General features: G+C 36.6%; 1 long non-coding RNA gene across 2 annotated transcripts; it reads left to right on the top strand.

Moving 5' to 3' along the window:
• Positions 1-186: 186 nt before the first annotated feature.
• Positions 187-24911, top strand: LOC149799316 (uncharacterized). Of its 2 annotated transcripts, XR_016421149.1 has the most exons (9): positions 187-594; positions 1094-1215; positions 5141-5255; positions 21780-21906; positions 22245-22334; positions 23196-23392; positions 23891-24048; positions 24246-24352; positions 24801-24911. It is a non-coding gene; the product is annotated as an uncharacterized LOC149799316 (long non-coding RNA). The 2 variants fall into 2 exon arrangements; XR_016421150.1 differs by lacking the exon at positions 5141-5255.
• The last annotated feature ends 3075 nt before the right edge of the window (positions 24912-27986 follow it).

The raw sequence follows: 27986 nt of genomic DNA, 5'->3' as shown, positions 1-27986 counted from the left end.
CAGTATTAGCATTGGAAAAGAAAGTTTTCTTTTTGTTTTTTAAAAAATTATCTCATCCTAGCGAAACACTTTCTGCAAATGACCTTAATAAAGGAAAATAATAAATTAACCTAAACCACTTTGAATGTCGACCGTAACTTGTATTTACACGGCATCATGCGCGGAAGAAAATATCAACTGAACCGGGATTTCAGACAGCAGATGAACTTGATTCATTGAACTTCATGAGCGATTGTACAATCAAACAAATGCAACGGTGAAAAAGTGGAACTATGAAAAATCAAGAATGTTAGATTTGCGGAGGATTTATTCCGAATTATTGTCTGCTAATAGAGAATTCATGTCAGTTGCTGTGTCAGGGATGCCCACACAGCACGCCGTCCAAATGTGAAGTTGCGTCGTGCTGAAAGACATAACACTGTGCCATAATTTATCTTATGTCATGTAAAGAAGCTGCCTAAATTATAGTATTTAAAATTTTCTTCATTTTGTAAGGGCTCAAGAAATTAATTCTGGTTTGAAAGACAAGATGACAGTAAAACTCAGAAGACGTATCTGTACAGTACCGTTGGTGTTTGAGACATCATAAAAAAGGTAACTGCGTTAACTTCGCTTTTTGTTTGGTAATATGTTGGAGATTATCTTTTGCAGATCTTCTTTGAGCTTGGAGTAACTTTTACATTCTAAACATTTTTATTTGCACTTATCTGCTTAACATGTATTGCTGGGATATCATATAGAATATGAAGTCAGTATAATGGTACTATATTTTAAATATTTGAATGATAAATTACTGATAAATGTTATAATGATAAACTACAAAATAAATAATTTGCCCATTATCCAAAATATGTTAATTAAAACAAACATTGAATGTAAATTCAGATATAATGAGCAGTTGTAAGAAGTCAGAAATAACATTTTATCAATTGAACCAGTTATGTGTTATCATCATCAATTGTAAAATAAACACATGGAGACAAGTATGCTTAAATTCTAAAATGAACACACACACACACACATATGGTATTTTAATTTAATACAGAAAAGGTGACATTGATATATGCAGACCAATAATTTTTTTCTTTTTCAGATACAAATTAAAAAGCCTAATTCTGAGAGTTTCACCTACAACATTTATGATGGGAAAGGGCCACTAATTAAGAGCTGACATATGTGGAAGAAAAATACCATCCATGTTGAAAAGGGCTAGAGGTAATGTGAGAAAACATAATTTATCAATCTGAATTAACATTATTGTTGCTATTTTATCTCAACTGGTCAAAAGGCTAAGTGGGTTTATGTAATGGTCCAGAGTGTGTTATTTATTTCACATCCCTTCTGTCTTTCAACAGTAAGAAATTAGCTACTTTGGAGTCCATAGTTCTGATCAATTTGTTTATATAAAACTTGGTTTTGGGCTTAAATCAACATCTTGGATAAATCTAATAATGAGCAAAATCCAAGTATATACACGAGGTGATCATGTATAAGATTAGTTGAGTTCTTTTAACCAGCCTAAAAGCCATACTTCCACAATATAGACTAAAATCATTAAGTTGTCCTCGAAGTTTGATGAGTGTTAACCATTAATAATAATAAAGTGATCTTTCACCTGACTGAGCATGTTACCACCGCATGCAGTATTTATGCATATAGTGCAGTTTTTACTAAATTTAGAATACATGCTTATATAAATGAGATCTAGATTGAAGAAGTGAAGATGCATACAAATACACGAGGTTATAACCACTACTGCTGATTCAAGTTTGATCATACTTGGCCATTGGGCTTGTATAGTCAAGCTTCACAATGATGCTTATTATGAGTGTGATAAAGGTATGTTAATGAAGTGACCTTGCATCTGATTGGCAGAGTTTCTTACGACTTGCACAACAGTGTTTATGGTCAAATTTAGATCTGACTTGTTTAATTATTTGCTTGTATGTCTGAGGCTGTAAGCAAATTCTATGCAAATAATGTGGTGGTTCTACATCTCACTCGCCATTCTTGCTACTGCTCTTAAAACTATTTCTCATTAATTTTATCAGACTTGGTAAATAGATTTATCTCATCAAGATATAGCAAAGGAGCAATTTTGTAAAAAAAATATTCATTCATATTAAACTCAAATTCTGCATCTGATTGGTTGACCTTGCAAATACTATAAGGGCTCTATTTCTGACAAAAAGATTATTTTGATCTAATGTAGCAGAAATGCTTATATGATCAAAACATCTAACATATTTGATAACAAATAAGAAATAGTTTTTCATGTAAATTTGATAAACATTGATAAATCGGTTCATATCATTAAAAGCTTGGAAGAGTTTGATTACATGCGAGACCTTCACATATTAATCATGCTTTATTTAGAGAATTATTTTTGTCACGATTTAGTAAAATAGGTAAAATCAATATGGACTGGTTTTGTTATGTACAGCAACACTAGTTGTTTACTGAGTACTGAGGGAATTGGAGTAAGGCAAGGGTACATTGCAGTAGGTAACCTGGTTGACTTGATAACAGGATTGTAACACAAACATTTTTATCAGGAGTCTATCATACATACCATTGATTCACTGCAGATCCTGCCCCCATTAGTTACCTTTTAATACATAAAGCATTTGGGTTTTTTATGTCACAAATCCCATAGGGATTAAAATTAACATCATAGGTCTCACTGGATAATTTTGTATTTTGACATACACCTAATTTTTAAGGTAGAAGGCATGAACCTAATTATCACAAGCCTAGCATTTCTAAATTCACACATAAGCTAAATCTATAATGTGGTTTAGATTTACTTTGAGTTAGGCATGGAAATAGGTTGGCTTGTTAGTGACTGCCTGTCACAGTTAGATGAGCATTGGAGATCAAATGCGTAACTTGATCTGCAAATGAGCTGCTGACCATTATGTGTGTCTGCTACAGAGGCAAATATAAAAAAATCTAGATGGTTGAGGGTTGATGAAAAGTATGCTAATTTGTTATAGTACTAGTGAACTTTATTCATGCATAAGCCACATACTGATTCTTTTAGCTGCCTTGTCACAGAAAAATATTGAAAATAGCTATTTCTTGTCAAAAATGAATGTAAAATTTAGGAGATGGTGGCAGTGATGGTTCAGTATAGAAATCAATAGCTGCATCAGGAATTAACCTGATTACTGCAGTCAAAATCTCACATGTATGCTTTCTACAAAAATCATTAGTTTGTTTTTGTTAGTATCTTCAGTGTAAAATTATTCTCATTTTTCTGTAATTGGTCATTGTCGGATGAAAATTCACCAGATAAACTGTCCAGTGAGACCATAAAATACACAATTAGAAAATAAAATAAATTTATTCTAGAAAGAAATATTGCATGCAACTCTGTGACACAAATGAAATTAATGAGAAAACACTTAAACAAATGGCTAACATTACTCATCTGGCTTATATAACTTAACAGTTGGCCATTTCACTGTGGAGTAGTCAGGTATATCTAGTATTGTAAGAACAGAGCCTAAACAGTAATCTCAAAACTTTTATCAGATCAATTGCATACTTAGGTTTGGAAAGTATTACATGGGAATTATGTTAATTTTTAAAGATCAAAATGTACCTGCATGTTTTGACCCTACCAGAACCAAACTAAAAGCTCAAATGTGTGCAGTGCTTTTGCTCATCACAACATAATTGGGATTATAACTGCTAACCCTACCCTCTAGCACACATTTAAGATCTTTAGAGCTTTTAAATACAGCCTTCTAGTTATATAAGTTTCATTACATTGGTTAATAATTAGTCACATGTGATGACACTTGTAACTAATCAAACCTCAGCCACTGAGAGCAGACTAAGCATTGATATTTATATGGTACAGTGGCAATATACAGTCTGTCTGCTGCACAGTTAGTTACCTGCCCATTAAACTGACAACACTTGAAACAAACTGGACAATTCTGAAAGCCTTGAATTTGACTTTATTTATCTGTATGGTAGAACAGAACATGAGTTGAAAAGCTTTTAATGAAAGACCTTGATATCAAACCTAATAATAACTGCAGGAGTTATATTATGGATAATTAACCATTCTCTCAGTTTCAAACTGGGCATTCCATCCCATGGGGTTCTAAATGTAAACCAGTGTAAATGATATCCTAATGAACTGTAAAGACCATAGCAGCACAACAGCAGGGGACCAGATATGTCCAGATCCAGGAACCATAGACCAGTTTCAAACTGATAATGAGCCACATAAAAATGACACATCTGCTAGAACTTATGTGATGAAGATAACTTAAACTGCATTATTATTAATCCTCCTCCTCCACATCATCATAATTGAGATGCATCATATATGTTTTATTGTAAAATAGTTTATGCAACATAATTCAGTGAAGACCTTTACTGCCAATTTACCAGTGAACCATTTGTTTCAATGAACATATCTTATGTTGTAACAAGGAGCATCATTTAAACATTATGATACACTTATCATACCTGTATATGAAATCTTAATACTAACACTTATACTTGCAATACTACTACTAATAAAAACACCTGCACTGATAATTTGATTATGTTCAATTGGACTTGTATCTAAATGATCACCAGCTGTATGAAAAGACATATTTTAATATATAGATATTGGATGGAATACTAGTTACCACAATTGAATAGTCATATGATAAATGATATATTATTATTTTAAACAATTTATATTTGCAGTGAAACATACTTTTACATTATCTTCCCTTAAATTTCATTTATAGAGCAGTATACTCTGCATTCATTAAATTACTGAAATGGTTAATAATACAACAACAAATACTGCAACTTCCAGAACCACAAAAATCAAAAGATATAAACAAAAACTTCCCTACATGTATCAACAGTTGTCACTTTATAGACAGAACCATGAAGATTTAGGACAGGATGTTAACAAATTAGGTATTCAAGTTAAAAAGAAAAAAATACCAAGTAAACTTACTACCAAAAAAATCAAACAATAACAGTGAATTTTAGTACATTCCCAGGAAACAGAATATATAATTTTTCTTAACTTGATCTGATACATCTTAAATCTATAGAAAATGATTCATATTGTATGACTAAAATATTATGTAAACAAAAATTCCATCACTTTTTTCAGATGCAACATGCATACCCCAACCCATCCTTCTTGATCATAAAGTATACTAGCATTCCACTATAAGATGGGGAGCTGTAGTTGCTCAGTGGTTAGCTTTCTGGACCTGTGAAATAAGGTAGGTTCAAATTCTGCCATCGGACCAACCTGGGTTAGCTACCATGGTGCGTCCTTGGGCAAGGCACTATACTTAAAGTGCCTTGGCACTAAATAACTTACTTGTGTTGCTTTACCATAAAAAGCCAAACCAAACACAAAACAACAACTTTAAAATATGAGTTGTGTCACTACTAAGTAAAGGAAAATCATACTGAAGAAATGTTTTTGTTAATACAATTTAATGGATCTAAAAATCTCTTTCTTCTGCAGGAGTTTAAAATGTTAAATTAAAAGGTCATGGCACACATCGCTTTGTTCGTACACATCAGGCTGCGTATCCCATATCCAGCTAAAATTTTCAGTAGAGTCTGAATAAAAAATATTTTAATCTGGATGATAATATTCTTTCTCCATTCATATATTACACCAGCAAGATTGATCCAGATAAGATTACATTTTACTATAACACTGATGATGAGTATGCCTCTTAACAACTGACAAATGTGGAGAGAATGGAGTTAAAATAAACTTTGATTTCTTTTCAGCCATAACACAAGATGATCATTTATTATGAAAAAACCTGAATAAAGTTGGAGTTCATAACCATGACAGTCTTGATATAATATAAATTCAATATATTATTGTTGTCTTGAGGTATAGTTCTGTATATTACAATCTCACACAAGATCAGGGTATATTTTAGTACCATACAGTTAATTCAGGATTGTATTAATACCTATTCTGGTGAATGAAAACTGAATAAGTTTTACTATTTTGGAACCAGTTGCAATAAAGTTCACTACACAAGAGAAAATATGACTTTACTGTAATATCTAAAATGTAAAATCTGCAAACAGAATACTTGCTTGACTTTACACTTCAACTATATCATAATATTTGTTTGAAATGAATTTATACAAATGGCATTAAATTGGGTTTCAGGCTGGTAATGACAATGGTCGCACTGACTTAGACCCAGGGTGGGCAACCTTGTCACCAATTGCCACAAGTGGCAAATTGGCCATGTAAGTTTGGCTCAGTTGTGGCATCGTATGATGTTTTTCACTTCTCATTCGCCACACCTGTGGCTACATTGAAAAATAGTTTGCCCACCTCAGACTTAGACAACTAGTAAATTATGAAAGAAAAATGTCATTAAATTATGCTTTTCTGGATTGCTAGATTAATAAGTTATTGTTGACTTGAAGTTAGAATATTATGTCAGTGAAGATAACACTCACAGTGACTTTGACATTTTGAGCTTTTTGTGAAGACATTGGAATTATGTGTATGAAGTGCTAGATTAAGTGTGTGTGTGTGATTTGGATTTGTTACATTACAAAAAAATGTAATGTAATTTAAAAAATTACTAGTTTAAAAAAACCTCAATCATATCATGGATTAAGTAATGATTAAATTGTATTGCAAAGATCAAATCAGCAAGGATAACACTCACAATGACTTGGGTATTCTATATCCCTAAGAACATTTTTGGACCTATACTGTATAAGAAATTGAATCATGTATTGCAGCATAAGAAAAATTTCTCAGGCATGGAATTAGAGTCTTAAATACAGAAAATCAGTACATACAAAATAAACGTGTTGGTATGTGAAGATAACACTCACTTGACAATATAGCCAAGTTCTTATAACAAATGATATAACTATATGTAGTTTGCTTGTAAAATAAGTTAGGAATGAATATTAATTATATAATTTAGAATAGAGAAAAGCACATTAAATTCCATCAATAAATATTTTGTGCTTAAATAAAATCTTAAACAAAAATGTACAAGTCCAAAATATTTTGTTTTAGTGCTATGTCTTACTACCCAAATAACGGCCATGTATATGTGTTCCAATGTCAATTGTCATCGGAATGAGTAGTCCAAGTTTCAGGAATGGCTCACACACTTGGCAGCCTATATCGACACTCTTCCACTAATTTATGTGTAATTAATACACTTACAGTGCTGTCTTTATTCTGGTGGAGTGAAAATATGACACTAGCAAATGGACACATTTTCATGTTCCATTGACATACATTTGAATTTGTTGCAATGCAACAGTAGTCGAGGTACGCCAAAGTTTGTTTAAGTAGGTTCATGTGGGGAATATGTTTCTTGAATGAAACGAAACATTGCTTACAGTTCCAATAGGCAAAACATATTTTTATTTGTTTCCTTAAAGAGTAATGTTTCAGCTTAACCTGATTTTGGCATTCCTGACTTTCATCGCTTTCCAGCCAACTGAAATGTGGGCCAACAAAACTTGAAAACAGGTCTGGTTCTTTTGTGAGAATTTGAATTTATTAGAGAAAAGACATCAGGGTAAGTAAAGTCTGACAAAAACATTATAACTTTACTTTGTAGAAATGCATTGTTATTGGTTACCAGTTGTGTGTGATATTTCTGAAAGTTTGACTTTCATTACACTGTTAGTCGACATCAAAACGCTCCACACAGCACCCTTCGTTAGGCAGTAAGACCCATCAGCCCCCCAACAAATATATTGGGTGATGCGTCTTATGTTATCGGACTAGTCCAAAATATTGCTTAAAGTTTCTAAACTATATACAGAACAGTAAGAAACAACTTAAAGAAAATAAATAACTTTTAAAAAAGCTCATAGTAATTGCAATATTAGTTAGAAAGCTGCTGAGCTGTCTTCATACATGCAGCCCACAACACCTTATATACTTATGACATATTGCATAAAAACCCCAGCTTGTTAGAACCTTTAAACAAACATGGGACTTAGTATCGCAAAAGTACATTTAGTAAATCTGCACAATAATTATATTTAAAAAATTACCAACTTAATAGTTTACACATTAGTACCTAATGATTTTATAGCCAAGAAGAAAAAAGTTGATTTCTAGTGGTACATGCCATGTTTACTGCTGCTGCTCATAGCAAGAGTTCGAAACCTGTGTTAAGCTATGCACTTTTACAGTATGATCGAGATACACCACATGACAAAATTAGTCAGCATGTGTTTGTATCAAGTGAAATAAAACAGAGAAAATCAAAACTTAAACACAGTGACATACAGAAACTTAATATTGGTATAAACACATTGAGAGTAGTGAAGTGGGACGATATAGCATCATTGGGACTTACCATTAAAAACCACCCTGGGACGATATAGCGTCAATGGGAAATTTAACATTGTGGAAACCCCTGGGATGATATAGCGTCAGGGGGAATTTAACATGGGAATATGGGACTGTTTAGCGTCAAGGGGAATTGAATAGGGTGGGACTGTATAGCGTCAAAGCGAATTTAACATGGGCAAAAAAAATTAAAAAAAATCTTGGGCCTGTTGAGCGTCAAGGGGAAATGGAGCAGGGTCGGGACCCTATTTTAATAAGGTCCCGACCTGATGGGTCTATGGAAATGGAACAGGCGAAAATTCAAACAGGGAGGGGTCTCTATTTTTTATTTTTTTTAAAAAAAAAAAAAAAAAAAAGGGTAGGCAGTGAAAGTCAAGATCTTTTCGAGACCTATGAGTGGCCCTGAAAAGGGCCTTTGGGTTTATGTTAATATGCCCTTAACATAAAGGGCATCTGTGACTTCTTCTTGTCCTTAGGCTTCGCCTGACTGCAGGACCATAGACTAAAACTCTTTTGAGACATCCTTGCCTCTCCACATAGATCCTACGTATCCATAGGCTGGTATCTGTCCTATGGACAACTGTCCACTTGGATCGGACGTACATCGGTATGTCTGTCCTGAACATCATCGAAGACACAAGCGTAGAAGATTGAACGTTGGTCCACATGTTGAGGTGCCGAGAACAGGTGAAGGAATGCAGTGAACTGCACTTATTTATAGGGAGAGGAAGGATTGAAACGGATTGAGTTCATTGACCAATCCAAACACGCGTTACAAAATTCAGTCAGCCCACATCCAATCCGAAGAGAGCAGTCTGTGACGTCATGTGGTCTATATAGATTTGCTAGCACCTGTGTGCAGTCAATTCATGCGACAGTTTTTCAACATGACGGAAACTCAGAAAACGATAAATTGGGGTGCACCAGCTCTGGAGACTACCCAAGGGAAACCGGACTTACTTTCAGAAGAGGTGAATTGGGATTTTGTGGATTTTCTTACCTCGCAAGAATTTGTTCCGGAACCTTCGTCACCTTCTCCTTCATTACCACACGTGGAGAAATTTAGACAGAGACAGAAAGAAGAATTGGAGAAATTTATACAACAGCAAAAGGAAGCGGAACAAGCTTTTCTCCTACAGCAACAGCAGCAAAAAGAAGAGGTAAGAAAAAAACAAGAAGAAGAAGAAGCAGCAGCAAAGAAACAAGGGTGTGAAAATCAAATGGTCACGGTACTGTTAGACATTTTAGCGGAGTTAAGACGTCTGAAACAAATGTTATCAGACTTCTTTACTATGACCAAAGAGAATACGACCTTCCCGAACTAAACACTCCAACCCTGTGACAAAGCCTCCCGTGCCACCCTTAGTGATTTCAACCAAATCATCATCATCAACACTACGCAGTCCAGAAGTAGGCCTTGGCCGTGGCAAAGGCTTAAGGCAGTTAAAGTTGATTGCTTAAACTCACCCCTACACCAAAAAAGGCCCTTTTCAGGGCCACCCACGTCTATTGAAAAGAGATAGACTTTCAATTGCCAACATCCATTCAAACTAAAAAAAAACAACATTTTACCTCTATAGTACGTGTGTATGAGTGTGTGAGTGTAGGTTCTTATTTTAAAATCAAAACCCAAAGACACTTACCTTTTAATACCTAATTTATTCTTTTATAAATATTTACAATCCAATTCACAATTCACAACAGAGCACTTTAAAAAGTTCATAAACTTCTTCTGTCTCATTGTTCACTCTCTCTGTTTTTTGAATTTCTTCACCATCACAGTCTTTTCCTCCTATTCCTCCTCACTTTCTTCTCTTCTTTTCTTCTCCTGTTTCTTTTTCTTCACCTGTTTTCTTCCTCTTCTTCCTCTGAAGAATCCCTGTTCGATCTGGGTAGTCTCTTCCATCGTTGTGCTTGGTTTGAGAGTGAAATGAATAGTGAAAGGACAAGACACATACCCTTTTATATACGCTGGTCTGCTGTGACTATAAATTAGTCCATGGTGTTTAAACTTTAGTCATTTGACTTTTTGCTATCAAGATGAAACGATCCAATTCATTTGAGAAGAAAGAAGAAGAAAGTAAGAGGCAGAAACGTGCTTTATCGCCTCGTACCAGGGCTGAAGTCTTGGCACAAATTCATGCCAGTGATTTTGAAGAGGACATGAGTGAACCAGAATCCAAACCCTCTAAACAAACTTCACCACCCTTAGTCAACCCTGAAAAGTACTATTCCATTCAAGAGACGGAAAAGCATCCCTCTAGAAAATTTAGAACTACGGCTTACAAATACACGGTGAAGTTTAAAGATTTCAAGTCCGAAGTACTGTTAGAGAAAGCAGAAGGGTTCATCACCGAGATGTGGATCGAAATGCTCAGCATGTTTGGCCTCTCCACCCTGTCTGAGCGAAGGACAAGAACGAGTGCATTGTTCAACTTGTCTGCGCACGTTTGTCAGCCCTGCCTGTTACCAACAACATTTGAAGATGCAAGGTTCACAGAAGAAATGTGCTTGTCAGCTGCTGAGATTGTGCCCTACCTGTGGACAAGGCATACTTACCAATAATGCCAAGGCACACCTATGTCGAGGAAAGAAAAAAATGTCACATTTGCTGCCACATCGTGGACTTGGAACACGAATGCTATGTGCAAAAATACCAACCCCAACCAGAGAAAGAGATCGGTCACAAGAAGAAAGGCAATTTCATCTTTTTCGATTTTGAATGCATGCAAGAGACTGGTATTCACATTCCTAATTTCTGCGTGGCTCATCGAGCGTGCGAGAAGTGCATTCAAGAACCTATTTTCAGTCATTGCCCTCACTGCAGTAAGATTTCTGGAGGATGTGAAAAAATCTTTCGAGGACTGAACACGCTAGCCGATTTCGCTCGATGGGTCTTACACCCCATCGACAAGACGTGGAGCCAAGAGGACATCGAACGTTACGGAGATTGTCATCGTCATGCCACAGTGATGGCTCACAATTTCTCAGGATACGATGGACAGTTTCTTCACAGATACTATACAGAACATGGCACCGAACGTCCTAAAGTCACTTTGAACGGAGCCAAAATCATTTTCATGCAATTGGGACAATTACAGTTTAAAGATTCGATGAGTTACTTAGCCATGCTTTTGAGTCGAATGCCTAAAACGTTTGGAATGACAGAAATGGCTAAAGGGTGCTTTCCACACTTTTTCAATACGGAAGCCAATCAACACACCGTTCTACCCCATTTGCCTGAGGCTCATTATTACGACCCTGACAACATGCGTACCGAACAACGAGAAGCTTTCTACGCTTGGTACCAGGTTCACGCCTCTGACCCTTTCGACTTTCAGGAAGAAATGCTAAAGTATTGTCGTTCCGACGTGGACATTTTACGGCGTTGCTGTGGAAAATTTCGAGAACTGTTCATGGAACACGGAGGGGTCGATCCTTGAAAGAAGCTTGCACCATTGCCAAAGCATGTTCCTTAGTGTACCGGCAACGATTCATGCCTGAAAACACCGTGGCTGTCATCAGTCCTCAAATAACCAACTATGTCAAACGTCAATACTCGGTCAAAGCCTTGTGCTGGTTACATTACTTGTGCGACAAGGAAGACAAATGGATTCAGCATGCCCGCAATGGAGGGGGTGAAAAGACCATCAGAATGCATTCGGTCGATGGTTGGGACTTAGAAAACCCCAAGATTGTGTACGAGTTTAAAGGTTGCTTATTTCACGGATGCCCCGTCTGTTACCCTGACCGTGGCACTAAAAATCAGTTTTTACAATGAACCATGGAAGACTTGTACCAGGCCACATGTCAGCGACGCCTAAAGTTAGAACAGGAAGGATACTAAGTGGTGGAAATGTGGGAACACGAGTACAATCACCGTTTGAAAACCGATCCCGAGTTTAAACGCCTCATGGAAAGTTACCAGTTCATGGACCCTCTGAACCCGAGGGATAGTTTGTACGGAGGAAGGACCAATGCCACCAGTTTGCTGTACCAAGCCGACGAAGAGAAAGGAGAAGAAATCAGATACTTGGACATGTGTTCACTGTATCCCTACGTGTGCAAATATTGTCGCTTTCCTGCAGGGCACCCACAATTGTTGACGGAACACATCAACCTGAAAAACATTCGACAATACGAAGGCTTGATCAAAGGTAAAGTTTTGGCTCCCACTGACTTGTACCATCCCGTTCTACCTCACCATTGTCAAGACAAACTGATGTTTCCTTTGTGCCATACTTGTGCTGAAACGTGCAACCAAGACCAGCCTTGTCAGCACACCCAGGAAGAACGGGCCTTGACGGGGACGTGGGTCAGCGTATAATTGTTCAAAGCTCTGGACATGGGATACCAACTGTTAGAAGTGTACGAAATTTGTCACTTTCCCAAGACAGAACAATACAACAAGGGTGACCCCACTCAGAAAGGTATTTTGGCAGACTACGTGGATGCCTTTATGAAACTAAAGCAAGAAGCCAGTGGTTATCCGTCCTGGTGTCACACTCCTGAAGACCAAAAGACATTCAAAGAGAAATACTGGGCACAAGAAGGCATTACTTTAGATCACATCGAGAAAAACGAAGGCAGGCGATCGTTTGCCAAAGTGATGTTAAATTGCTTGTGGGGTAAAATGGCACAACGACCATGTTTACCCAAGACGGAATATTTGACAGAACCTTCCTGCTACTTCCAGATGATTCACAACAAAACTAAATTCATCAAACACGTGGACGTCGTTCGCGAAGATTTGATCTTAGTCAATTACGAAGAAGATCTGGACTTTGTAGAAGCCGATCCTTTTGGAAATGTCATCATTGCAGCTTACGTGACAGCTCATGCTCGCTTAAAACTGTACGTAGTTTTAGAACTGTTAGGGGAACGCGTCCTGTACTTTGACACGGACAGTTGCATCTTCATCGATCACCCGAGTCAACAGCACCCTAACATCGAAGGAGACCGTTTAGGAGCCTGGACAGACGAGCATTCTGACGACAAGATTCTAAGTTTCGCCAGTGGCGGTCTTAAAAATTACGGCTACGAATACCGGGACAAATAAGGAGAAGTGCACACGAAGTGTAAAGTGAAAGGATTGACTCTGAATTATCGTACCAGTCGAGTGGTGAACTTTGGCGTATTGAAAGAAGCTTTGCAGTCTAGAGAAGATGAACACTTTAAAGTGACCACCTATCAACCGAACAAGATTGTACGTTTACCCACTCACCACATCGTCAGTCGACCCTTGGAAAAAGTCTGTCAAATCGTGTATCAGAAGCGAGTGCGGCTTCCCAATCACTTTACATTGCCATATGGACATGTCAGTATAAAACATTGGTTGTAAGTGGATAGCCACTCACCAGCAGCATGACTACGCCACAGCAAGAATCAAGTGAGAAACCTGATGAGAACTCCAAGTTCAAACCCTACCATTTTCCAGTCTTCTTACTTGACTATTGTGATTGTGCCTGTCGATTGGACACGTTTCAAAAATAGTTTACGGATAGGGAAGGATTACCTTCTTCGCATGTTTTAGCTAGAACAGGATTTGTCTACTTGGGACCTGAGTCAGGATTGGGATACGAAGTACAGTGTTTCGCTTGTGGACTGAAGTTATGAATGGATCTATGTATCTATAAAGGTTCAGCTATTCTGGAACACACTCGATGGTCTTTGCACTGCCCTTACCTTTCTATGGCCTTTCCACCCATTACACTACGGTACAATTATGACGGTACCTTAGAGACAGTACCTTCCAAAACTAGATTTAAAAAAGGAACAATGTACAAGCTTGAGATTGCATTGTGACTAATATAAAAAGGGGCTATGGTCAAGATCGATAGTTCATTGTGACTACCAAGACCAAGCGAACAAGATGAATACTTTCAGAGAAACAAAACAAGTTCAGGAAGGCACAATTCAAGTTTGGGGCTTCTGAAGTGGAATGTGATGGTGAGCCTTGCGATGGGAACGATGCTGTACGCTGTGACCTTAGCGATGCGGTAAAGCATCATGAGAACTTTGTTCTCACTACCCCTCTCATGGAAAGTGATGCTGTGCATGTCAAACCTGAGGGATGCGAAAGCGATGCTGCTCGTCTTCTTGGACACTTTACTGGGTTTCATTTTAAATGTGGATGTTCACCTTCACGTCTACCCCCCTACGGATGTCATCCAGCCCTGAGCAAACTCCTGTCCATGTCACCCAACCCTCATCGAAACGAACCTGTGAAAGACGAATATTCGTTCCCTGTGTGTTTGTCGGAGTACTGCGACTTTGAAAATCGTCTTCAATCGTTCAAAGGAAAATGGCCTAAGTATCTGGGAGGACCGATCCCCAAAGAATTAGCCAGAGCCAGATTTTTCTACTTGGACGAAGGGGATAAAGTCAAGTGCTTCAGTTGCGGTGTGTCACTTCACCACTGGGAACCACAAGATTCGGCCTATCTAGAACATGCTTGTTGGTCACCGAATTGTCATTACTTACCCTTAGTGGGACCGAGACATTGAAGTAACTTGCCATGTCGTTGAAGAAGAAACCAGATTGGTTAGGAGTCAAATGTTGGACATCACCGAGACCAGTATTTAAACTTCATTTCAAAAACGATATTGAATCATTACCTAAAGAACTGCAAGAGAAGATTTACAAGGAAGTTTGGCAGGGGCTTGCCAGAGTAAAATCTCAATGGGTAACTGTAGAACTTTTATTCCGAGAAATTCACAAGAGATAAGTGAAAAAAGTCAACCAGTGTGTTAGATTTCTCTGGGTCAAGGGTGCATTCATACTATTATATCTCTTTAGACCGTTTACATCAAAAGAGTTCAATGAGATTCTTGAACGTTACCCTGAATGGCAGTGGTCTGAAATTACTCACTATGTGGATTATGTTTGCTCTAGGAGAAGATTGTGAATTGTACGTTTTAAGTGATGATCTTGGTAATATAAGATTTTAGTCTTAGGGGATGTTTTCCTTCACGTCCGCGCTTTAACTATAAGAACCCACAGTATTCGTCATTCAGACCGTGTGATCGACGAGAGAATCTAATCCGAAACCGGCTAAGCAATGAAATTATCTAAATTACACTAATAAATACTTACATAAAATATATATATATCAAATTTGGACCAATGGCGAAGACAAGGATTCGGTCTCCCCGAACTCTCCATTTATGAGAGGCGAGTGTGATCGATGAGGGAATCTAATCCGAATCTAGCCAAAAGTATTACAAAATAAATACACTCACAAAACAAGTACCAAATTCTGAACAACAGAAAAACTCATTTTATCAAAACTAGCCCACTGACTGATAAAACTCTACAAACAAATATCATTAAATTAAAAAACACCTAGTTCAAATACCAGGAAGAAATATACAGGGGGTGGGTGGTGGGAAAAACAAAACAAACCTTCTCCACTTCTAACTTAATACTCACCTAACACCCTAACTAACAGCTCCAAAAGTCTATCTTCTACATAGGTGACAGCTAAGACAAAAACTAGGTATAACCATATAGTCCCAAAATAGAACGTATAAGGTGGTCGCAAGAATAGACCATCAGGGATCCCCCGTATTAACACCCTAAACTTACACATATAAGGTAGTCAAAAAACCCAACGACTATCGGGCCCGGCGGCACAATGCTGCAAATATAACAAATATATAGAATACCACCCCAAAAATTACTTGCATAAGGTAGTCAAAAAAACCCAATGACTATCAGGGCCAGCAGCACAAGGCTGCAACCAAAATTTACAACTAGATAATTAGGACCCAAAAACAATTACTCACTAAGATGGAAAAAACACCAACTCCATCCAGGGCCAGCAGCACAAGGCTGCAAAACCAATCGACAAATGCTGTCACCTAAAAGCTAACATCGACCTCAATAGACTCTATCTCTCTTAAAAACAGCACAGAGTTTTTATGATTCAAAATTCCAAAGACGGAAATGTAGAACAAAAATACCCTGGATCGGAAAAACCCTGCTAACCTGTGGCAAGACAACTCCGCCCGAGCCTGACCACTTTCGCCCTTTGCGACGGACAGACATCAAAACACATACGTGCAGTGCACGCATCATAAATTAAAAATACGGACTAGATCGGGTCCAATCCCATTAGTCGCTAATCAATGCAAATGAATGACAGAGTGTGTGCTGGGTCCAATCCCACTCAAACAAAACATAGGCCTTACAATCAGATCGATGTGTACACAAAAGTACCTTGACCTGACGGCCCAATCAATTAGTGTTCTGTGAACACAGAAATGCCTGGAGGAAGTGGCTCCATTCCTTCCTCCAAGGAGTAATCAGTTAGGTGCCTGTGGCATCATAAACCAGTGGTACATGCTCAATGCGAAGCGCACGCCACTATAATTCAACTCAACAACAACAACAATCGTTCAGACCATTCCACGTAATAAACAAAGAAGATGGAGGTGACAAAATTATTCAATCTATTAAGAGATATCTATTTTTGGATAATGGATGTTGAATATGTTGTAGGAAGAATAGAAAAGGAATGGAGTGATGGAAATAGGCAAGACTTGTTAACTATTCAAGTCAAAGGACTAAAGGTGGCCGGAGATCTCATCGCAGGGATGATAGAAGAAGAAGTCAACAAGTCAAGAGGATTTACTGACCCACCTTATGTCAGAGTGGGAAGTTTGAAGGAAGCACTGGACCGTGTCATCCAAGTCGGGTGCTTCCTGGAAAAAGTATTGTATTGGATGGAGTGGCGATACGTAAAATGGGGGTTCGACCAGTTGACAAAAATGGAAGAAGTAATGAGGAAAGTGCTGACGGAAGAGGTAAAGAACATCAAAGAAAGGTGGTCTAAGGAAAGAAAAGAAGAAGAAAATAGAAAGAGAAAAGAAAGCTTTGAGAAACTCAACAATAACTGGATAAGAATACAGGAGAAATTCCGAGTGATAGGTCATCCTGACTGGATGCCTGAGTCAGAAATAAAGAAGAAGATGACAGGAATATTGGTAAAAGTTAGAAGATGGTTGAAGAAGTGGAAGAGTTAGAAGAAGAAGAAACCCAAAGGCCCTTTTCAGGGCCACTCATAGGTCTCGAAAAGATCTTGACTTTCATTGCCTACCCTTTTTTTTTTGTTTTAAAAAAAATAAAAAATAGAGACCCCTCCCTGTTTCAATTTTCGCCTGTTCCATTTCCATAGACCCGTCAGGTCAGGACCTTATTAAAATAGGGTCCTGACCCTGTTCCATTTCCCCTTGATGCTCAACAGGCCCAAGATTTTTTTTTTTTTTTTCCCATGTTAAATTCCCCTTGACGCTATACAGTCCCACCCTGTTCAATTCCCCTTGACGCTAAACAGTCCCATATTCCCATGTTAAATTCCCCTTGACGCTATATCGTCCCAGGGGTTTCCATAATGTTAAATTTCCCATTGACGCTATATCGTCCCAGGGTGGTTTTTAATGGTAAGTCCGATTGACGCTATATCATCCCACTTCACTACTATTGAGTATATATTTATAAATCTGAAATGGTTAATTAAAAATAGTTATTAGTCAAATTATCAAGGATGCCAGTTACTAGCTTTGATACTCTGGTTTTGTTAACTGAAAACATGTAGACTCAAGCCACATCTATAATGATAATTTCTGGCACTTTCAAGGCTGATATAACCCTTTCATTAAAACCTGCAAAAATTTTTGACAATTTTATCTGCACACATTGCTGGACATTTTATACACATCTGACTTGCCAGTATTTCTCCCAGCCATTGAGCTACCATTGGCAGAAGAGATCTTTTTGCGAAAAATATTTCCAAATCAAATCCTGTTTGGTTACTTGTAAATCGACATGGAATAGCACAACCCTAGCACAAATATTACTATCCCTACTTTGTGGAGACATTGAGGATATGACATTGTAGCTACTCAACCTTCTGTCCTATGACCATTTTGAATTTTGCGCTAGATATGGCTGTTACCAAATACCGGTGTCTAAACAGTACATAGGTGCTTTCTGGAAAGATTTGCATGCAGTAAGATTGCACATCAGATCCACAATATTTCCATCAATATCAACACAGATTGGTGGGGGGGCCATTGAAATTGTTTCTACATATTTAAACAGGTTTTCAATGAATTGTTGCTTTTTGTTTTTATTAGCAGGTATTTATACATTTATAAAATGAGTGTCCTCTATCACAATATGTATCAATCTTCCTGCAAAAAAGTTTCGTTTGTTTTTTTGCTCCCAAGTTACTCCCATTTTATTCTTGATAAAAGTAGCTACCCCTCCCCTTACATCTCCTTATAATCATTCACAATTATAACCCCATTTAATTTTTCCTCACATGAAGTTATTAGTTCTTTAGTCAACTTATTATGTGTTTCTTGTATGAAAATCATATCATAATTTGTCTTGTTGTTTAGTTTAATTATTTTTTCCCTATTTATTCAGTTTAAATTTGCTGAGGCTATATGGAAGTTTTTTATATCCATTTTCGCCTCTCCACCAGGTTGTCGCATTTTTGGTTATACATTAAGTATTATTAGTTTTAATTTAGAATTGAAATATCACCTAGGGGATCAAATAGTAATTTATTAGTCAACATGTAGACCCACTCCATGACCTTCTTGAATCTGTAACCCAGAAATTCCGATTAACTATGCATCTTTTAGAATCATACAATACATTATATAAAATATGGTAATGTATACCTTAAAACAATACTGCATTTTAATCCAAGTTTCCAATTTTGCAAGAAGTTGTCCCGCACATGCAAAATCATCTGCTACCCAATATGTAAACTTGTCGCCAGAACATAAATTCTCAAAAAATTCCCCAGCGTATAGTCTGTTTCTAAATTCTTTAGTAATTTTCCCCCATCAACAAGACGCAAACACATTGCATCCTATTTCATTGTTGTTTCTCTTCCACATAATAGCTTATTTTTTATAAAATGTTAAACTTTACTAATCTTTTTTCAAGATCACTTTAGTTTGCAAAAATATATCTTGTCATTTATTGGCATTCTACATTGAATTTTGTAAACTGGCTATAAACCTGACCTAATTACTCAACTTAAATGCTGACAGAAACAGTCTACAGTAAATGTATTTCATTTCTATAGCTCGATGGATAAACATTACATCTTTTCAAAGCTGTGCACAGAATAGGCCGACATATAACGAGTCAGGAAAACATGGGGGTGGTATCCCCTGTGTCCAAAATTAATATCATTTTAAATAGAATATTCTAGTGACAGTTGCCTCTTTTCAAATGGTAAGCATTGCTTTATTTTATTTTCGTCAATCTGTCAAATTCGGTATGCATTTTGCTTTAATATTTGAGATGGAAACCTTAGGTGCATAGAAATGTCAGACAGCATTGTACATCATGGATGGTGTCCAACATACTTTTATGATCAGAAAACAAAATCCCATTGTTTTAGTTATGGCCACTGATTTTAAAAATATTCATCCAAGCTAAATATAATAATAATAATAATGAGGACTTTGTATAGCGCCTAATCTTTAGAAGTTCTAAGCGCTTTGCAACATTCGACAACATAAAAACATACACAATGATATGATTACAAAAACAAACACCATGAAATTAGAAAACATAAAAAACATGCTGAGAATATTTAAGGTAGTTAACATTATTAAGTCTTTAAGTTTGTTTTTGCAATCAGAATAAGTAGTTTTGTGAGCACTCTTGAATGGGATCACTGAGTCTTTGTGTCTAAATTCAGTGGGCAATTCATTCCATGTTGCTGGGCCCTGGTATGCAAAAGAATGCTGTCCATATGACTTTGTTTTCATAGTGAGAATAATGAGTATATGATTGTCGGAAGAGGAGCGTAAGTATCTTGCTGGTGTGTACACATAGGTGAGGTCGGATAGGTATGTTGGACCAGAGTCTGTCAGTGAAACGTAGCACAGAGAACAAATTTTGTGTTTGATTCTGGATCGAATGGATAGCCAGTGTTGGGTACAGAGCAGTGGGGAGGTGTGCTCTGATTGTGGTACTCTAAGTATGATCCAAGCAGCTATGTTTTGAACTTTTTGTAGTCTCTGCAGTAGATATTAAGATGAACCAGACAGAATTGAGTTTCCATAGTCCAGTCTTGAAAGTAGTAATGAACACACAAGTGTTTTAGTGGCATCAACTGAAAGATATCTGAGAATGGAGCTGATGCGTCTCAGCTGAAGATATGCAGCCTTGCATATGTTCATGACATGTTGGTGCAATGTGAGAGTACTGTCCAGAGTAACACCTAGGTTTTGTACTGATTGTGTGAATTTAACATTGATGTTGCTGATATTTATTGTGTGAGGTAAAGGATGTGAATGAGAAAGTCTTTGTGTTGTGATCAGAATGGCATCAGTTTTATCATCATTCATCTGCAGCTTTTTACAAGTCATCCATGATTTCACATCAGAAATGCACATCTCTACACCTTGGATGGTAGCATCAACTTCATTTGGGTGGATAGATTTGTATATTTGGGTGTCATCAGTGTACAATTGGTGAGACACTGGATGATGATCTATGACACTTGAGAGCAGCTGAGTGTACATAATGTAAAGAACAGGTCTAAGAACAGACCCCTGTGGAACACCACAACATAGATCAGCTGGGCTGGAGTGTAATCTATTTGCAGACACAATTTGTGTCCTGTGGCAAGGGCGATATGCAGATTGTACATTGCTAAAGAGACTGTTTGAATTCAGACATGATACAAGCTGGGATCGAACAACCTTTTCTAAGATTTTTTTTATGAATTGGAGATTAGAAACCGGGCAGTAGTTCTTTAAATCATTATGGTGTAGTGTTAGTTTCTTCAGCAGAGGTTTTACAATGGGAGTTTTGAAAAATGATGGAAATTATGCTGATGAGAGAGAGGTATTAATAACGTCAGTTAGTGAAGGCAATACTGGATCTAAGCACTGAAGCAGCAGTAATGTTGGAATTGGATCAAGTTCACATGACTTTGGTGCACTCTAGGATGATTACTTAAGAATGCATTTATTGGTGGTGAGAGACTAAATACACGACTTGATACTTATGTTTAGCATTAATTGGAAAGCTGAAGATTAGTAATCTTTTGACATACATATCTTAATTGTACCATTTAATTTGCAAAATTCAATGCAATTTGCATTGGTAAAATGTGTAGCACAAGAAAAGTCATTATGAATCAGAAATAAATCATGTCTTTGTTTTGTCTGGAGCTTGACTAATTTATTGCACATTTCTGTACACTATTTTGTCTTTGATCCAGGATTATTCACTGCATTCGGATGCATTTCATGGTGAAAATTCACCAGCTGGATTTAAAAGTGGTGAATATTGCTAGCGAGTGTTCTGCAAACCCTGTATGTCACAAGGAGTCAGTGTATTCAAGGACTCGTACAGTATTTACAGATTCTCATTGATATTTCAGATGAAAATGAAGAACTGAAAAAAAGATGAAAATCTCAAGTGGAAACCTTTCTGGTCAGCCATCTCATCCAAAACCTCCTGAAATGGAGATTATTTTGCAGACTCCAAGATTTCCTCTTATCCTGCTGGTATGTTTTATTTAGTTTATCTGGTCTTTTTTCATCAATTGCTTTTATACCATACCACAATTGGAAATTCCTTATCAAAAGTATGTATAAATTTCATCATTTTTCTGTCTGTTTAATAAGATGTGTTTAAGAGTACTTACTTACTCATGATGCTGTATATATGAGATTAGATGTTTTGTTAAAAAAGAATGCATTTTGTGATATATTGTATCACTGCCTTATATACAGTGGTCATTGCAACCAGTATGCATTTTATTTACATGCCAAACAATCCAGTCAGATTTCTTTGTTTCTTTTTTACTGCAATTAAGGACTAGTGATTATTTTTATACATTTAGCTGCATCCAGAAGGACAACACCATCACCATCCCCATCCACTCTGGAGTGGAGAATATAAAGATTTCTCTCTGCCAGTTCCTCTGCAAGTAGTAAGTATTGAGGATGGAAAAAAATGTACATTATAGAATAATGAAACAAATACTACAGGTGTTGACTTTTATATAATCTCTTATTTCATTTACAGCTCGCTAAGTACGAGTAAGTCAATTATACACTGTATTCATAAATTTAATTCTCATCTAAGGTAGTAGAACTGTTTTATGTTTGACAAAATGTTGGGTAATTTGTGGCAGTACACTAAAAACACATTTTGTAGCATTTAAAAATGCTTATGTTCAATGCACGTAAAACTCATTGGTTTGTTGTCACTTCAGTTGATAATAGTTTTGTCATCTTGTAGACATTTTGAATGTTAGTGTTCAATGCTAAGGTCATATACATTGAGTCAACATCAAAATTTGTTTGGAAAATGGAAGATTATGACATGAAAGCACAAGCTCTTGTAGCTTAGATACTGTTATTTCAGAACATTGTGAGATGTTAATTAATTAAATTATAGGTCATAAAACATACTGTTCAAGACTTATTTGTGCAAATAAACAATGAATTGTTTTTCATTGATGTGTCGACTGTTCATCATTCCATTGGTTTTTTTTATTTTCCTTTCTTATGTATACCATTGTTTTCTGTAAGTCAGACGCCTAAACCATCTACATTGAATGCAGAGTTTACAGACACCAGCAGTGAAACAACATATCCAGGGAATAAAAACATAAAGGATTATAGGGAAAAGTTTTATTTATTTTCAAATAAACTGTACAAAAACCATGTATTTCATTCCATAAATATTTTTCATTGTTAAACCCATGTTCACTGTACAGGTCTTTATAAGGAGTTTATAATAATGATCTTGATCTTTCAAAACTAATTTCATCACAAATCTCTTACAGATTTCCAGTTCAATGTACTTATGAAACTGGACACAAATGTTGAGAATTTGTTGGAGCAGCTGGCCCTCCAAGTTCATACACAAGGCCCAGACACAGAATATAGAGAAGAAATTCTTGCAATGCCATGTGATTCAGTGGAGGAACTAGAGGGCCTTTGCCAGAGGTTGGAGGAGAATCCCAAACTCTCCAAGAAGATGGTAAATTGGGGCCTTATTTTCTATTTAAAAAAACTGTTATAACCTTTATTTGCTGTTGTGAACCTCAATATGCATTATGCAAGTTCTGCGGTGCCTGTATAATTATTTTTGGGGGTGGGGTGAACATGTAGTGGTCAGCTGTTTTGTCTTATGGATGTAGGCCAAAACATGTTTAGAGATGAACATGTAACAGGTATTTTACTACATGCACTATTACATATTATGTGGCTATTTTAATTCAATCCTTGAGTGAATGTCATTTATGAAGTTAATAGATTCACGGTGGTTAATTTGGTTTATAATTGCTGTTAGTACATTGTGTTGCATAGTTAATGTTATCAAATTTTTTTCAAGTTAGAGAAAATAAATTTGCTTGCAAAACCATGGCAAAAAATAACCATATACAAGCATATTTTGTTACATCGATCATGAAATACTACTAATAATAATAATATCAAAATCAAAAAATAGTAATATTATTATTATTATTATTTTCAGATATGCTACTTGAGCTCCCTTGGCAGGTTTACAATTGGGGATAGTGTCTGCAGGATGATGAAAAAGCTTGGAACAAAAAGACTGGCCAGAGTATAGTCCAAAGGGACGTAAAGGGAAAAAAGCATTTCAAGAGCTTGTGATATGTCAGGTTTTGATAAGTAAGTATGGCTTGATTTAAATTGTGTTTTTCATGTGACTTGCCAGAGATTTTTAAATGAATTGATAAAGTAACTTGAGACCACATTTCAAAGTACATGTTTTAAAAATATTCCATTGATTATTGCTGGCATTTAGAAAAATGCAATGCATCCTTTTGTTGTGAAACTTATTTTAAAACATCGTATTACTCTTGCAGAAGCCTGTTTGAAAAATAATGGCAAAGCAAAGGCAAATGGAATGGAAGAGGCCATATCAGAGACCCTCAAATATGCACCCAACCAACGCAGAATGATAAAAAACAAGGTAATCCAAATGACTCTTATTTCATCAATACTGGATTCAATTTCGTCTTTTAAAGCATAGTATTTGCAAAGCAGATGCATTTCTAAACTGATAACAAAATCAGCTTATCCTATTGCCCAGGACTATCAGAGCTAGAGTACAGCTAACTACAATATACATACATCTTGTCTGATCGGACAAGTTGGTCCATTTGGAATTTTTATTCACATGAAATGTTTGGACAAAATAAATTCATCTTTGTGCAAATTGATTGCACTATCCACTTGCCAGAAATGACAAGTGCAAAGTTATCTTGTATCTTGGCTTAACGATATTAAGGGAAGCACAAGTGCAGTGAAGAAAATTTCATACATTTTTATAATGCTGATTAACATGACTTCTGCATATATAAGTAGTGCTGAGGTGATAAGACTTTATTTAAGCATGACAATTTTGTTTTAATTTGCAGGTGCCTGAGCAGAAGAAGTAATAGATAAACTTTACAGTGGAGTTGGAGACTGATTCTGATTCATAATCTTAATTAAATCTAGAAAATAAACATTAAAGTCATATTAAAATATCTGTTGTATTGTTTCCTTCTTTCATTTTTCTCTTAAAAACAAATGTCTGAACCTTTAGTCTGTAAATTCAGTGGATTCCTTATCAGCCCATCTACTTTTACCTTACACCATGCTACTTCTAAAAAAAAAATGAATTATCCCCATTGGGGTAGGTCTTCCCAACCCCTCACCCTACTTTGTCAACTTACCTGCCACATTTAAATCTAATGGAAGGCCCTGCTGTAAAGCCTGTTAGTAAAACTACCCAACAAGAGGATTTCTTACATTTGCAACTCCTAGATGGATGGTAATGTTTTCATTTTTGTAATGTAGATTTGGACATTCTTGCCACCAGTATGGAATATGTGTTTCAGAAACACAAGCAGCTTTCATCAGATTTGCATATAGGTTTTATATGTTGTGAGTATGTTGTAGGAAGTTTGTTTTAATAACATTATACAGCATTCTAGCAAGTTCACCAAATCACATTGCCACAACGTTATATGATGTTGCCACAATCTTATGGCAATGTTATTTCAACATGTAACTGTTAGCTCTGTTACACCTCTCCATGATGATGACACCGACAGCCTGGAAGAGGACCCCTCCCACAGACTATTATGAAAGCAAGTTCAATTACAAATTTTATTAAATCTCTCTAGGTCTTCATTGCTTTCATGGCCAAATACATGGAAATGGAGGAAAATGAGGGAAGATCATATGATCTGAAGCCAGTGTAAATGGCAGAAAAGTGTCTGTATTGTTCACCAACTACACCTTGTTCTTACAAAATGTGGCTGTTACACATTCCCATGATGATGTCACTGACAGCCATCAGTGATGAATGCCCCAACAAGCATAATACAAATTGCTTCCATTATAATTGTTACAATTCCATTCTGACCGCTCCGATGTCCTAGTGGTTAGAGCATCCGCCTCAGAAGCGGGAGGTCATGGGTTCAAACCCCGGCCAAGTCATACCAAAGACTTACAAAAATGATATTAACAGCTGCTTCGCTAGACGCTCAGCATTAAGAGGTTAGTGTTAGGACTGATCGGCCTGGTGTCAGGATAATGTGACTGGGTGCAACATCATACTACATGTTTGCAGCATAATGCCCCAGTGCTATACATCACTATAAACTGCCACACTGCAGACATCGTAGCAATATGACTGAAAAATTATTCAAGCTACGTTAAAAATCCAATCACACACACACAATTCCATTCTACGATCCAGAACCGACACTAATTCCGTACTACAGTTCTTGCATTTCAATCCAGTTTTGCTTTTGAAATGTAGTGCCACTCGATTCATAATGAACCCATTCATTTCAAACACTCGCAAATACTTACTATTCCTGTCTACAACTGAAAAATATCTATATAAAAAAACGTGTAACTGTGTTTTATGCAAGGGCATGGACATGCACAAAAACTTGCACCTGAAGCTTGAATAAAACCCCGACTTTGGATAAGACTTTACCCATCGATTACTCCAGCTTGGGGTAAATTCCGACCATGGCGATTTATTATATATCCATTGACTGCTCCAGCTTGAAGGCAAAATCCAAACACATCCCTAAAAAGATAACAAGTATAACTGCTCTTTACCTTCTGTAAATGCCACTTGAGCTTCCTGATGCTGTTGTATCTGCCATTTGACAGAATCACAAACGTGGATATATTTCTTAATTGCCTCTAGTTGTTGAGCTAGTTTAGGTGTATGAAATTCCATAGTGCAGACTCACTTATTAATATTACAACAGTGATTTAATTACACATCACCTGTCAGCACACCAATGATAAGTCAGTTATTTTATAACACATCAACAAGCTTGCCCCTTGCACCCTCCCCCCCCCCCCCCCTTTTTATTTGGGCACCTGTGGACATGAATCTGCAAGGCTCAAATTGTCATTTTTAATATAAGATCTCAACATTTTTAAGGCCTTAATTTTAAAGACTGATCCTTAAAACCCCCAAAAGGTCAGTTCACCCCAACCCGTCTGGTGGATACAAGGCTCAGATCGGCATTTTACGAGGTTTGTTTACCCCTGTCCCTGCTGGTTAGAAGTACATAATAAATACAAAGTAGAACCTTGGTATGCATTTTCTTTGGCCATGTTTCTCATTTCCTCACACTTGTTTTGAAATCCTTATGTTATCAACTGGGTCACCATCCTTCGTTTAGAGTAACAGCAAGTACATATATATTTAGGTCCAAGGAAACACAATAAAAATGTTTGATTTAACAATGACATATTTGCCTCAGGTCTGTGATCCTGAAGTGAATATTAACTGTCCATTTATTTTCTTGGCTTTTCTTTACTAGGAAATTGATAATAGAGATTTCTGCGATGGTGAAGGCAATGTAAAAATTGGTTACTATACCATACTTTTTATGCCATGTTTGAAAAAATAAATCCAATGGAAAGGTTATAGTCTGAAAATCTTCATTAAATTAAGTTAATATAGGGGAACAAACTTTAAGAATTCATAAATATTTTTCAGTGCTGAATAAAGATATAACATAACACTTTCTGCTGTGATTTTAATAGTTTCTGGCAGCATGAAAAATTTCTAGAACTATAATGTATAAATGTTCTCAAAAGATTATGTCAATATGGGGGAAAAATCTGTTATGAAATAAACCGACAAGATCTTGCATGAATTCATGTTATCTTTAAATATGATATTTGTGTGAAAATATCTGGAAGAAAAAACAAGATGGTGCCACTCACACATACAATGTGGTTGCCACAGTGGCCATATTAAGAAACTTTTTATCACTACTTCTGAATGGATAATTGTGTCAGCGTGTCAACATGTGTACAAAATACTTATGTTGATGTCTAGCAGGTCCTGAATGAGAATTATGGTGCTGTACAGACATCCTATAAGGCCACCAATGTGGCCATCCTGAAAATCTTGTTATCACTACTTCTTCTGAATGAATCGTCATATCAGTGAAAGACTTCTTATGTCTAGTTGGACGTAAATGAAAATAATGCCAATATAACCTCCAATATGGCTGTTTTAATGGGCATCTGGAAAACCCTTTCCTTGCTACTTCTCCTAGATGGCTGGTCATTTT

This window comes from Sinohyriopsis cumingii, chromosome 5, assembly GCF_028554795.1.
Source record: "Sinohyriopsis cumingii isolate HCF-2022 chromosome 5, ASM2855479v2, whole genome shotgun sequence".
In the NCBI taxonomy this organism is placed as follows: domain Eukaryota; kingdom Metazoa; phylum Mollusca; class Bivalvia; order Unionida; family Unionidae; genus Sinohyriopsis; species Sinohyriopsis cumingii.
Note: the sequence above shows the minus strand (reverse complement) of the source record. Positions and strands in the feature narration are given on the sequence as shown.